At 36.2% G+C, this 14220-nt stretch overlaps 1 protein-coding gene and 1 non-coding gene across 5 annotated transcripts in view; one reads left to right on the top strand and one right to left on the bottom strand.

Annotated features, from left to right (window-relative positions):
- Positions 1-14220, bottom strand: part of vri (nuclear factor interleukin-3-regulated vrille) — a 1376222-nt gene that overhangs the window by 649539 nt on the left and 712463 nt on the right. The gene's annotated exons all lie outside the window — the stretch shown is intronic.
- On the top strand, positions 1254-1326 carry TRNAK-CUU (transfer RNA lysine (anticodon CUU)). Its single transcript has one exon. It is a non-coding gene; the product is annotated as a tRNA-Lys (tRNA).

Raw genomic sequence — 14220 nt, 5'->3', positions numbered from 1 at the left:
TTTTATAAACAAATATTTCATTAATAAACTTAAAATATGGATAAATCATTTCTTATGAAAAAAAATAAACAACAGGTTGTTTATTTTTGCGGATATGCTCTCTTTGGATAAAGTTTTTTTTTTTTTTTTTTTTTTTTTTTGAAAACGCGTTATAATTTTGTTTATAATTCAAAAGAAAATATTCCATTAATAAGTATAGTACAGTATGATTTCGTTTAAAGAATTGAAGCTTAAAGTTTAGTGCGGTGGCTCGTATCTTTTATTCATGCACTTCTCAACTCAGGAAAAGAAAATGTCATCGTCACCATGATATACCGGTACTGCTTTAGTGTCCCCACCTAGCTTCTTTAAGGATGGTTTAAAGGGACAAGCTTTGTCGATAGATGTCACTACAGTCTTAGTATCTCTTTTCTGTATTTTTTACCTTCCACGAAAATTCACGTTTTCTCTTACAGATTTCAACCTAGAGACTACAAATTTTTAGAGAAGGAACTTCATGATCTATCGAAGACAACAATCAGTGCCGATTTTTTTTATTTAGAATTTTCTTCATTCTTGAAACAGTAATATTGTTAAAGGGTTGGATATCCATTTCAACAATCAAGCCATTTCAACAACGAAGAAAATTCTAAATAAAAAATCGGCACTGATTGTTGTCTTCGATAGATTATGAAGTTCCTTCTCTAAAAATTTGAAGTTTCTAGGTTGAAATCTGTAAGAGAAATCGTGAATGTTCGTGAAAGATAAAAAATACATGGGAGAGATACCAAAACTGTAGTGACATCTATCTCCAAAAATTGTCCCTTTACACCAACCTTAAGGAAATGGGGTAAAACAATTTTCAGGCAGAACAGTCGTTTCAGACAAGACAAGAAAATTGGAATGACTTAAAATATGTTTGTAGCTGCATAAGCACAATAACTCAAGAAGTAGAAGAGTTTTATTTACACATTAATGTATGTATGTGCTTCTTATATCTAGGCACATTTGAGTACAGTTTTCCTGGGTTTTATTCAGATAAACATATAACCGCTTTCAAAAGAAAGAAAAAGACTACTTGCAAATATGCATGTTGATGCTTGAAATGCTATGGAACAGAACTTGAGTTGATATTGAGTTTAGCGTCCCTTTCAGCAGCGAGGCTATATGAGACGGAACCTAGAACTGTTCATGATACAGGGTTATGGAAAAGATTTGCAGATGTCCTCATCCAGCAGTGGATTGACAATGGTCGATATACAATATATGAGTAGGGTCGCGGTGGCTCAGTGGTAGAGCGTTCACCTCTTGTGTGAGGGGTCTCTGGTTCGATCCCAGCTCGCACCAAATGAGCTGTGTTGGAACAACACCGTGTGCGTGGGTTTTCTCTGGGTTCTCTCTTTCTTCTCACTTTATCCATTCCACCTTTTCATTCATTTCTCATCATCACCGTCTCCTTTAGCCAAGCCAGCATAACCACGGGACGTAAAACTGAAAGATTTCATTTAAATATACAAGTAAATATATACAAAATAAGGCTTTTTAAACTACTTATTTAAATGAAAATTTTCTTCTGATGTTTCTAGTGTTAAAACAAGGGAACACCATTCTAATTTATTAACAAATTGGAATGTCATGATATTATAAAGGGTGGCTCAAAAGTAGATATACACCGTTGCACTGACCAAGACATTCTAGTTTATGGGCTTATTTGCTTCGGCTCTTCCGAGCTAAAGATGTAAGTAAAAACAAATTCAGAACAAATAATAAAGAAAGTAAGCCTACCTGATGGATAACAATAAGAAATAATATAAAATGCAATGAGCTGATCAGTACGGTACCGTATACCTCCTATTGGGCCACCCTATATATATATATATATATATATATATATATATATATATATATATATATCGATAGTGTATTTGATTTGATAAATATAGTGGTCCTAGATGAGGAAATAAGAAACACAAAAATCCACATGGATTAGCCACATAATATATCGTAAAATACTAATTACGTTTTATACGTATTCTCAATTCTCTTCTTATTTTCATGTTGAATAAATACATTTCTTTATGATTGTTTAATATAATGAAACTAAAAAAAAAACTGGGTCACTCTTTTATTTACTATATAGCCAATATGAGTTTTATTTCAGCAAACTTTTTCTTTCCTTTGTCCCATGATATTTACTTTCCCAAGCCACGTCATATAACTCCGTGGTAAGATGCGTTAAATAATACGATGTGTCTATATGAGTTAAATGATGTGAAGGATAGGAGAAAAATGTATATAAAATCCGTTGCCGAAGAAAGTTACGTTGACACGAATTTCACTGCCCTGATTACCAGGAAGAGAGGTGGATTCATATAACTTAAAAGCACGCCAGTTAGGTTTAAAAAAGAAAAATATATCAACACTGCCAGAGTAGGTGAGCTTGGCACAATTCATATCAGGAGAAAGTTTTAACACAATATGCAAGGGTGAATTACGAGAGATTAGAAAAATATACGACACAGAAAATTACTTTTTCCAGTGTATTGCTTGGTTGTTTATATGAAAGATCCACCAGAATTCGTTACATAATATACAATAGCTATGTGTGACACATTTACACAGTTTCGTGATGTGAAAGATAAACCAATACTTTTCACGATATGTATATAATGAACAAGTGACCCTATTCACCTTGTTTTCCATTGTTCAACAATTGAAAGCCTATGGATATTGGAATGTTCTAAACATTGACCGCTAAAGCTAAAACGGATCAGAATCTATGTAATCTCTTTGCACTACTTCTGACACAATATGTGTCCACCTACACCAACATAACCCTGACAATGAGAAAACCAGGTCATGCTGCATCTGATAAATCCACACCTGTATTTACATACCGAAAACCCGGAACTACACTTCGCTCTTCAATATTTTATTTTCTTTTTTGCCTGAACTTTTTAAAATTTATTTTTGTTATTGTAAATACGAGAGGGTGTGACTCATCCGGTACACTAAACGCTTTGTACATAAACGTGTTGGGTGCAAGACACTGAAAATGTTGGTATTGTTATATAGTAACAAATGAGCGACTCGGGGAACATAATCGTATGTCACATTTTCTAACTGAAAGAGAAGTTCCAGCATTCCCATGTAGTTCAATGCAATACCAAACAAGATTCCCCTCTCATCTTCAGGTACATTTCTGTAATTAAACTACCTAATACTGTTTTGAGGTTCGATCCCAACCCATTCCACTTAATAACTCACCGGAAGTAGCACTTACCATTAAGTTTTCCCGAACCGCTTCAATCATTTTAAACGCAATTGAGTAGTCAAAAATAATCACTTCCTTATTACTGAGTAGCCAAAATAATAATTTCAAGCATAACATAGAAGGGTAATTTTGCTAGCTATTTATGATAGTGCAATGTTGTTCGGTATCGATATGTTAAGGTCATCCTTTTCTTAATCTTGTCCGGTTACTCAGTTGTTGGTCTTGTATGTTCGGTTTTCCTTCAACTTTTCCTACGAGTTATGTGCTAATTCATTTTGAACTGACAATTAAAGGACAATAATATTGCTTTTTCTTTTAATCCCTATCAATATTAGAATTGAGTTTTTTTTTAAAAAAAAAAAGACAGTAGGGTGCAGATGTTCCTTTTTCTTCAACTTCTGTTTAAATTGTTTTCAACCTTAATGTACTGACGAAGCTACTAATTTAACTTCAGATATTATTAAGTATTCCGTCTTTGCAATTTATTACAAAGCATGTGCTTCTCCCCTCCCCAAATGACGCTTACTCATTACCCTAGAATGTATCAATGGATTTACTACATATATATATAGCGTTATGAAGCTAGCTATTAACAAATCGTCAAAAAGCATAGATATGTAAATGTAAAGTGAAAAGATAAGAAATTACTTCAAATTATTTTAATAATTCCTAAATATTTGATGCTTCATCATTCTACAGTATGCGGCAAAAGAAACAGTACTGAAATCACATCGTTGACATTTATTTATTTATTTTTGTACAACATAAAAAAACATATTAAATGTTGTCAACTAAATGTTACTCAACATCTATTGTAAATTTAAAAGGATTCGCGTCTGCACATGTGTTTAAAATGTTGACCATTACGTCGCACATACTCTTTATAGCGATTCTGTAGATCGATGAACGTGTTAGTGAACACGGGTTGTTGGAAAGACAAAACAAAACCAAATCTTCTCTCTTAATCCCAGTATAGTGGTAGGGGGTTATCTGTTTGGAAAAGTGTTTCCTTCGGCATACCCGATATGTAGGGATGCATTCGAGTCGAGTCGAGTCGAGATTTAAGCCTGTCTCGACTCGTCTCGAGAAAATGTTGTCTCGACTCGTGTCTCGACTCGAAAATATGTTTCTGTCTCGACTCGTGTCTCGACTCGACAGTCTCTGTCTCGACTCGACTCGAATTCGAGTCGAGACGTCTCGAAATTAGAGTCGAGACAAAATGTACGAGTTAAAATATACGCACACATCAGCCAGACCATCATGACTACCTACCTAATTTTCAGTATGTCGACTTTTGGCATGGATAAAAACGGCGACACGTCTTGGCATACACGCAATGATCCTTGATAGGTCGCTGGAGAGAGCTGGCACCACATGTGCTCACTCAGCTCACCTAATTCCCGTAAATTCCGGGAAGGGGGGCGATGTGTTCTGACGTGACGTTCAATCACATCCCACAAGGGACATCACTCAAATGTCCGGCTCCAATTTCAATGAAACTTTTTTTGCTGATAGAAGGCATGTATGCATCATTACTTGCGATAAGAAATTTTTGCCATGGTGCATGTTTTCTATTTTTTTTAAAATAACTTTTAAGAGTTGTGATGTGGTTATTAGAGATTACTACAGAAATCCCTTACTACCCTTTGTAAACGGAGCGTTAATGAAGAAAAGTGAAGAAAAACCATGTGGATACATATAAGTCCTGGGTCGTATGGTAGATATGACCTTGATGGCAGCCATCTTGAAATCCGCCATTTTGAATTAAGGTCAAGTTTTCAAAATGGGAATACGGTAATATGATACATAATTTCGGGCTAGAATTTAATTAGGAAAACAATGGTGAGGTTAGTTTTAAGATACAACCATTTGGGGGAAAGTTACAGGCATATTAATTGTTTTTACTTACTATGTGCGTAAGTCCCTTCTTACTTTCGTCTCAAGACCTGTAAATCGATCGCAACGGCAGAGCCCGGTTTCGCACTAGTGCTTGGAAATCTTTAAACTCACTTGAGGCAATATTTGAGATTATTGTATTGTATTTTGCCTTTAATTAAATTTGAACGCACTTCATGATCTTGTGTAAAGTATCACTAAAAGAGAATTCCTGTTTTTATGGAGAACGTAAGCATAGCAATTATAAAAGGTGAGTAAGGTGCGTATGTATTTATAAGAAAGTTTATTTTACGAGTCTTTTGTGGTTCCACCAACCTATTCTTTAGTTTTTTTTTTCAAAATACTCATGTCATAAATAAAAGAGCTATTATAAAATCTCTTACCACTATTCTTTAATACTTATAAAATTTTATTTATTGTAAAAGCACTGGCGAGATATTTCTTATCGCCCACTAAAATTATGGTGGAGCTCCTTCGTGGCTAACGGTTAGCATACTTGCCTTTGGCGTGGGTAACCTGGGCTTGATTCCCGGTGGGAGTTCATGTGGTTCGGATTCCACGTTAATCAGTAGGTCCACGTCTCACATAGTCTCGCTGCTGAACGGGGCGTTAAACTCAGAATCAATTCAACTCAAAATTATGGTTTTGACTTTATTATGATGTCATTAGTTTAAACGCCCAACTGCCCAGTAATTATAAACATTGACTACATTATAAAATTGTAATTTGTGACGACTAAAATATCAGAAATTAAAGATTATTCTTTGGGTTTTGGAACATTTTAAAAAACGTGAAAAACTGGTACTGCACCGATACAACGCACCTTTTGGATTTGTCATTGTGTAAAGTGATACAAACTAAAGAAGAATTACAACTTTATGAAGTTGTATTAAGACTTATTATTTAGAAATAAACACCAAATAAGTCTAATAGTTCATATCCGTATCAAATACCAAGTTTATGATGAATCAACTACACAAAGTAGGATCCAAAAACGCTCATTGCAATTTGTTCCATCCTTCAGTCGAACCAGGAACTGAAACATAAAGAGTGACATTTTCTTTTTAAAGATACTTTGTCCAGCTAAGTATTGTGAAGGTTTATGTCAGTAGAAGGAATTGCATTCCATTATACAAGTGCAATTTCACAACTTTATGTACACATTACTAAATATCGAACACCCTTGTCGATATGATTAGCGTACGCGTCTTTGGTGCGGGAGACCTAGGTTCGATTTCCGATGGGAACTCCTGTGGTTCTGAACCCACGTTAATTTGAAAGTTCACGTCTCATATAGCCTTGATGCTGAAAGGGACACTAAACTCTAATCTAATACTAAATACAAATATTTAAAGAAAAATGATGACGCACCAAGATGACGTGAATTTGGCTATCAAATCCATTTTGTGGTTTAAGTTATTTTCTAGTAGTATTTTTTCTAGGCATCCTTTCAAAAGACAGTGATGCAAATTTCGTAACTGCGGATTCCTGTTAGAAGCCATGAAATTATCCGATTAGATGAAAAATTTCCCGTCCACTAAAATAGATACCGCAAATTTACAATATCTAATAATAAATAATTTTGAAACATATCGCTTTCGAGGGAAAAAAATGAAGTGAAATCTTTGAGTTTTATGCCGGTTAGGCTAAAGGAGAGGGGTGATGATGAGAAATTAGTGAAATCGTGGAATGAAGAAAGTGGGAGGAACGGAAGAACCCCGAGGAAACCCACGCACACGGTGTTTGTCCACCACAAAGTTCACTTGGTGCGAGCTGGGATCGAACCAGGGTCCTCAAGCACCAGAGGTGAACGATCTACCACTGAGCCACCGCGGCCCCGCTTTAGAGGGGCCATGACGTATAGTTGAACTCATTCTCGTAGTATGAAAGGCATTATTTATAATTATGCATGATAGGATCACAAACAAAATTTAAAATATTATGTGCACTTTCTTTTAACAAACATTATATTGTCTTTTATGGTGTGGAAGGGAATGTTATGTTCGAAAATAAAGTCCTTAACACGATTCTTGTTGCTACACACTGCATATTCCTAGCCACAGAAAATATGCAGCGATAGGTAGGCTATTTTTCAATTGCTTTACATTAGCTTGATGTTTCAAGTCTTTTGTGTGTTTCTGAAGTTCACTTTTACCACAAAAGAGCTCAATATTAACATGTCTTACATAGCTTTGGTTCGATTCTCAACACGGACTGCAACTACCCGTTAAATTGTGCATCCGAAAGGCACTCTTTGTTAAACCGCGCTCATCACCGCTCATCCTAATAATATATATAACTTCACCGCGAAGCAAATGTTGCATTTCTCTCTTTCATCCTAACACAAAACAAAACTAACCACAGCTGTGACACGAAGGAGCTATTTCGAAAAGAAACAAGCTGTGCTTCATAGAGATGTGTACCAAATGATAGAAGTATAAAGTATTTTTTTCTTTCCTGTTTATTGATATCAGTTGGTGTTCTTAATGAGTTTACTCATTAGTTTAGAAAGAGTATATATAGAATTTGGACATATGTTGTACGTATTCTCCTGAGAAATTGATGAGACCAGAAAAATTATAAGGACAGATGGAATAGGTTTAAGCACATCTACGTGACTTTATCAAATATTTATTCTCCATAATGGTACCACGCGGAAAACTTGGTATAGGCCTACTTTTATCTTTGCCTCCCTCTGTTAGCTGTTTTGTATCATATATATCGGATGGTTTTGATATTTCTTCTGATCATTAAAACAACAATGGTACCTGTGTGCGTGCAGAAATGCAAAAGCACAAGGTAACTTCGTATTTGTTTTGGAAACAACAAACCCATTTCACGTGTGCGAGAGAAATTGAACACAGCGAGATCGGGTGTTTACTCACGGTCAGTTCGCAGGAGGAGTCCATGGTAAAAGATTTGACTATCTCGAAAACACTCGCAAAATCTTACAAATACAAAAGACTGCGCTTCAAAGAAAGTTTAGACACAGATGTTTCAATTTTCTTTTAGCATCTTTCTTCAGCAAAAGAGTCGGTTCATTGTATTCGAAAAAGGAAAGGGAGAAAGGGTGAATTTATATTTTATGTAGGGGGTAACGTTGTAAGTAGTATAAACAATACATACCGCTTCCGACTCTGTACTGAAGCACTTCCTTTAGCGGTATATCACTAGATCTATCCTGACCCTCATCCCACCTCAAGTTGTAAAGTAGAAAGGGACAGAAGTATTCAACATGACTGCGCACTTGAGTTTCAGTTCACAATACTAAAACCAGTGAGCAAGTAAACAGTCTTTTGTAGGATCGTGTTTTACTTCTTGAATTTATTTTTGAACATTTCTGTGAATTCAACAACAGAACGCAGTAGAAATACGGACTAGTTTTCACTCCAACCATTTCTTTCGCTCCAACCCATGGATGCCACATTTATGATTTCGTACTAGATTTAGTGATTTTACTATTGAACTAGTGATCTAGTACGTACTTTGGGTAAATAGGCACATTCTAGTGATTTTTTTACATTTTTTTCTGATGCAGACAAATGAGAAGGAAATGGTTCTTAAAATAAAAGGAAGAAGTATATTGCACTTCAAAACAAATGTAGAAACCTTAAATTATTTTTTCTTTTCTCTCTGACTGAATGATACCCCTGCTGTGTAACGACCTTAGGTAAACAACGCCTATCTTTGGTCCGCTACCTCCTTTTGTTAGCCGACATGAGATGGGTTACTTTTTTTTTTAAGAAAGTGAAGAAATAATTATCCAGTACATTTACGTTTTGTCAGGCACACAGGCGCAGTCTGTACTTGTTTCCTAACGAATTTTAGCAACATAACATAAATGAAACATATGTACCAGAAAATAGAGGCAGTACAAACAGAAATTTTCATCTGTGACACATTTGATGAGAAATATAGTTAGATGCCACGTGCAAGCACTCTAAACATGTCCTATCCTGTAATTCTATTCGTATGTTTATGTAGGTGAGACTGAGAAATCAAGAAACAATAATAACTGGTTTTCTTCCAGGGGAAAAATCTAAATGTGAAGGGGTGTTACACTGGGACTTTAATTGCGTCCTTTGTACAAGATTAACAAGTAATAGCAATTTTTTAATTTATTTTAGTTCTTGGGGAGAGGAAGATGGAAGCGAACCCTCGTAAGGACCTCTGCAAGGAAACATGAATACTATCCGCCACTGTTTGTTACATTACACAAAATAGTTTTATATATATATATATATATATATATATATATATATATACATATAGTGAGTTTTAGTCAGGGTTTTCATTCTGCAGGAGAGGGGGGATAGTAATACCTGACGAACATTTTCTATTGTCAGAGTGTTGCAATGATAGCATTTCCTCCATTATAACTTGGCCAAGCTAGTTGCATTATATGTAAGGATTAAGTTAGCCTGAAAAGCTTAAATTTCTTTGGATGTTTTACTCTGTAGCCATGTTTCTCATTTTCGGTCTACGGGACTCTGTGTCCGGAAATTTTCGATGGCTTCCAAGTCGGAAAATAAGTGTATCAAAGGCATATATATTATATCTATGGTTATATGAGGCATGGATCTACAGTTTACCGGTGACCGTGGGATACCGGTAACAACTTCATGAGCTTCCACCGTAAATCGAACCAGAGTCTCCCCGATCAAGGCGTATGTGTTAACCATACAGCCACGAGGAAATTCACATAAGCACACACACATATATATTGTTGAGTTGATTTTGACTTTACCGTCTCTTTCAGCAGCGAGGAAATATGAAATGTAGACCTACTGATTAACGTGGAATCCGAACTACATGAGCTCGCGCCGGGAATTGAACCCGAGTCTTCCACGGCAAAGACGCGTACACTAGCCGCGGAGTTCACACACACACAAAATCAGAGTCTTCACACACCAAGGGTGAGAGCTGTGCCACTGAGTCACAGCGGCCACGGGGCTAGGTCGAGTCCACTTTACGATCATAGTTTCTTAGTACATAAATGTTACGATTATGAAATATATTTTCCTTAATGAGCAGCATAAAACAAAACTTTCGAAATGCATCAAACAATTAGCTCGATTTGAGTGTGAACTTAAAGTTATATCAGAGTGTAAATACGGATACGCACGAAAGCTCGAAAACTTAATACACTATTTCTCCTATATAGTCAGCATGTATCAAGCAATCGTTCAGCTTTCATTTGAGAGGATGGAAATCGAAGGCCCCTGAACAACTATGTTACTAATGTGCGGAATGTATCTCACAGTGAACTGCTTTGATGCCAAGTGGCCTAACTCCAAAATTGAAATTTTCCAGGAGTGAAAGTTGAAGTTCAATATCTCATGAACAATCCATATTTCTTTTATGTTGGGAACCAAAACCATAACTACTGTATGTAGTTCATTGTTTTATAACTTAGTGTTTACAAAAATCCTTTTAAAAAGTACCTATTCATAGAAGTGAATGGTACTTATCTGTACTAGTTCTTGGCATCCAAGCAGTCCATTTATTGTAATACTAGCTTAATATACCCATTCTTCGCATGGGGGCTGTATTTGGAAGTCAACACCTGTGGAAGTATCACCATTCATTTCAGTGACCGCGAAAACTATGGATTTGACACTAGTATCAATCAATATGGGCTATTTATACATGTCTCGGTATTCCTCACCCGCTGACACCCGGCCCGCATACAGTAGTAGCTGAATTTGCAAGTCATCGCTGACGGAAGTGTCACCATTGATCTCAGCGACCGTGAAAACTATGGATTTGACACTAATGCCGATCAATTTGGATTACTTTTACTACATGTCTCGCTAAACGCCACCCTGAGACCCCCTGGTTCCAATTTTGACAAAAACGCTTCGCCTTAGACTGGGACCTGGACCAAGGTATCCGTGACCAAAATTTGGTAACTCTCGGTCAACTTGTCTGGTCCCCAGGTCGGTCCCAGTAAACGTCCCCCCCCGAGACCCCCTGGTTCGAAATTAAAAAAAAAAACGCTTCGTCTTGATCTGGGGCCTGGACTAAGGTACCCGTGACCAAATTTTGGGAACTCTCTGTCCACTCGTCTGGTCCCCAGATCGCACAGAGACAGACAGACAAACACACAAACAAACTTTTTATTTTATTTATATTAGATAAGATATACTATGTAAAATAGTCTCGTATCATAATATGTGATGTACAACAAATGTTACATTATATATTATCCGTAGCTCGTGATATGCTGCAACATATTAAAGCCTCAGAATAGTTGGGCAAGCGAATAATCCAGAAGTTACGTAACTCTATTGCGTTCATGGGAACGAAAACACAATAATTATAACTATGCTAAATTACTATAGACTACCAACTGCTCATTCAGAGAATTTATGAAGTTCACTTTATCGCAATAGTTTTATACAAACTAGATTTAGACTACGGATAATAGTTTTATACAAACTAGATAATCAATTATTATTATTATTATCATTATATTTGCAGTACAACCAAATACAACGACATTAACTATTAGTTCTAATTAACTGAATTGAACTGAAAATTAAATCTTGATCTTTAAAGATTAACTATTAATTTTATGTGTTCTGTACCTTTCTGAAGGAATAAAAGCTGGAATTGATTTCAAGGCTGTTTCTGAGTGAATACTTTCTTCAAAATAATATTAAAAATTATACAAAGATTTTCGAGACATTCGAGTCGAGTCGAGATTTTTAAGAGCCGTCTCGACTCAACTCGTGTCTCGACTCGAAAATTCGAGTCGAGAAATACGTTTGTCTCGACTCGTCTCGAATTTTACAAAGTGTATCTCGACTCGAATCTCGACTCGAATTCGAGTCGAGTCGAGTCGAGATTCGAGACATGTCTCGACTCGAGCGCATCCCTACCGATATGAGGCATTGGAGCCGTAAGGTCACAGGAGTGAGAAGGACGTGGAAAGCCCGTTCTACGGGAAATCAAGCAATGTCCAAACTCTTGTGAGGACAAAGATAAATGACTCACTTGAAGTGTGGACAGTAGCTCCGTCTTGCTGCAACCACTGTTGTAACGGCAAATTTTTGGCGTGGGAAAAACCGCGCAAGTCATGCAAGAATGTGTCAATAATCAACTGTCGATTGATGCAATGATCAAGATACACATGGCTTTCATCACTGAGCCATGTTCTGCTGATGAAATATTCATCTTCATATGCTATAGATCCAGAACAATTCAGTAGACGAGCGCTCATCTGCAGTGAGATGTTGCCCCACACCGTATGAGAGGAAATAGTGCTCGACAATAAGCACCTTCTCCCCTGTTGTGAGTAACATTATCTTCACGCCAATTGCACACTACACTAGTCTACACACAACTGAACACGCATGTGGCGCTTATAGCTTATACCACAGTGCACTTGTGCGCCATGCATACGCGAATTTCAATACTGTTTGTTTTGCAGCATACTGTAGAAAATTTATTCATAGTTCTGTATTAAACTGAATAAAATGGAGAACACAGCGTAAAATGTTAACGAAAATTTAATGATATCTTACACAATTTATACTTCCGATTCCCTACATATTTCTTTGTCTTTGCAGATATATTTTATTAACTTCACTAAAGTATGTCTTCTACCCCAAATTGTTAATTATAAACATATTTTCTATTGAATAGTATAGACTTTATATTATAAATTACATTTATATGCATTTTACTTTTTTTTGTTTGTCCACGAACTAATTTTTGGTTAAACAGATATTAATGCTCAAATCTAAATATGGTTATGACCCTTGTTCTACTTCAAAATAATTAAATTGAAATAACGGTGTTTTAAGTTTGCAAATAAATAGACACAATAATTTTAAGCATGCAAGTTGCTTTTAAACTAGCGATATCTATTGACGTCAGGCAAGTAGATAGTTATATACTTTTCGCCATTGATGAATATTCATGAGCGACGATATTTTCAACATTTTAGCAGTTCCTAATGCACGGGCGGTTGACAGTTTGACTAATTCATACACCTTTTTTCCGGATATTAATGATCTTGTAAATGACACAGAAGAAACACGATGATGTATGCACCTGCGTACGTATATTGTATATGGAAAAGATAACATGACGTATAATAAATGTTTTCAGCTTGAAAAAAATGCTAATTGGACAAGCAGAATATAGAAAAGACCTTTAAGAAATAAAATATGCACAGCACACACGTATAACAAGCTAATATATTGTTTGATTCATTTATATGCATGACATGTAACGCGGCAGCGGATGTTGGTCGTCGGAATGGGTGAAATAAAATGCTAGATGGTTCCAGATTTTTCAAGGTTATTATCGTTGGAATAGGGGAAAGAATACTCTCGAAGCTTCCAGGTGGCTATTAAGGTTATTAGACCTATATAAATAAAGATTCATTTGCATGATTCGTACAACGTATAAGAGATAAGAAGCGAAGTATACTGTTGGAAGAAGAAAATTGACACGTAGAAGGCACAGGAAGAGAAAATTATTGGTAGGTACTAACTTTGTAGTATTTTTGTTTTATACTTGTTCATTTTTATATTGGAAGTGACATTGGAAAAATGAACTACATGTAAAACATATTGTAATCGTCGGCAGTATAAGGGAAAAAATGAAATGAAATTTTGAGTTTTACGTCCCACGGTTATGCCGGTTAGGCTAAAGGAGACGGTGATAATGAGTAATGAATGAAATGGTGGAATGAAGAAAGTGGGAGGAAACGGGAGAACCCCGAGAAAGCCCACGCACACGGTGTTTGCCCACCACAAAGTTCACTTGGTGGGAGCAGAGTTTGAACCCGAGACCCCTAGCACCAGAGGTGAACGCTCTACCACTGAACCACCGCCGCCCACGGCAGTATAAGGGGAAGGAAGTGTTTGTTTTTTTTATCGGGAATTGATTGTAGATTTTCCGGAATTGAATATCATATGATACAGTGTACTTTTATGGAATTATAACTTGAATAAGATATAGTATAGTGTAATATATAGGGTACAGGGAATCAACACTATTCATTCGACCGGGACTCGAACTAGGTTTCTAACCCGGTGGAGAACCATACGCTAAAC

This window comes from Thermobia domestica, chromosome 6 (genome assembly GCF_964235325.1).
Source record: "Thermobia domestica chromosome 6, izTheDome1.hap1.1, whole genome shotgun sequence".
NCBI lineage: Eukaryota > Metazoa > Arthropoda > Insecta > Zygentoma > Lepismatidae > Thermobia > Thermobia domestica.
This window is presented reverse-complemented; position numbering and strand designations above follow the sequence as displayed.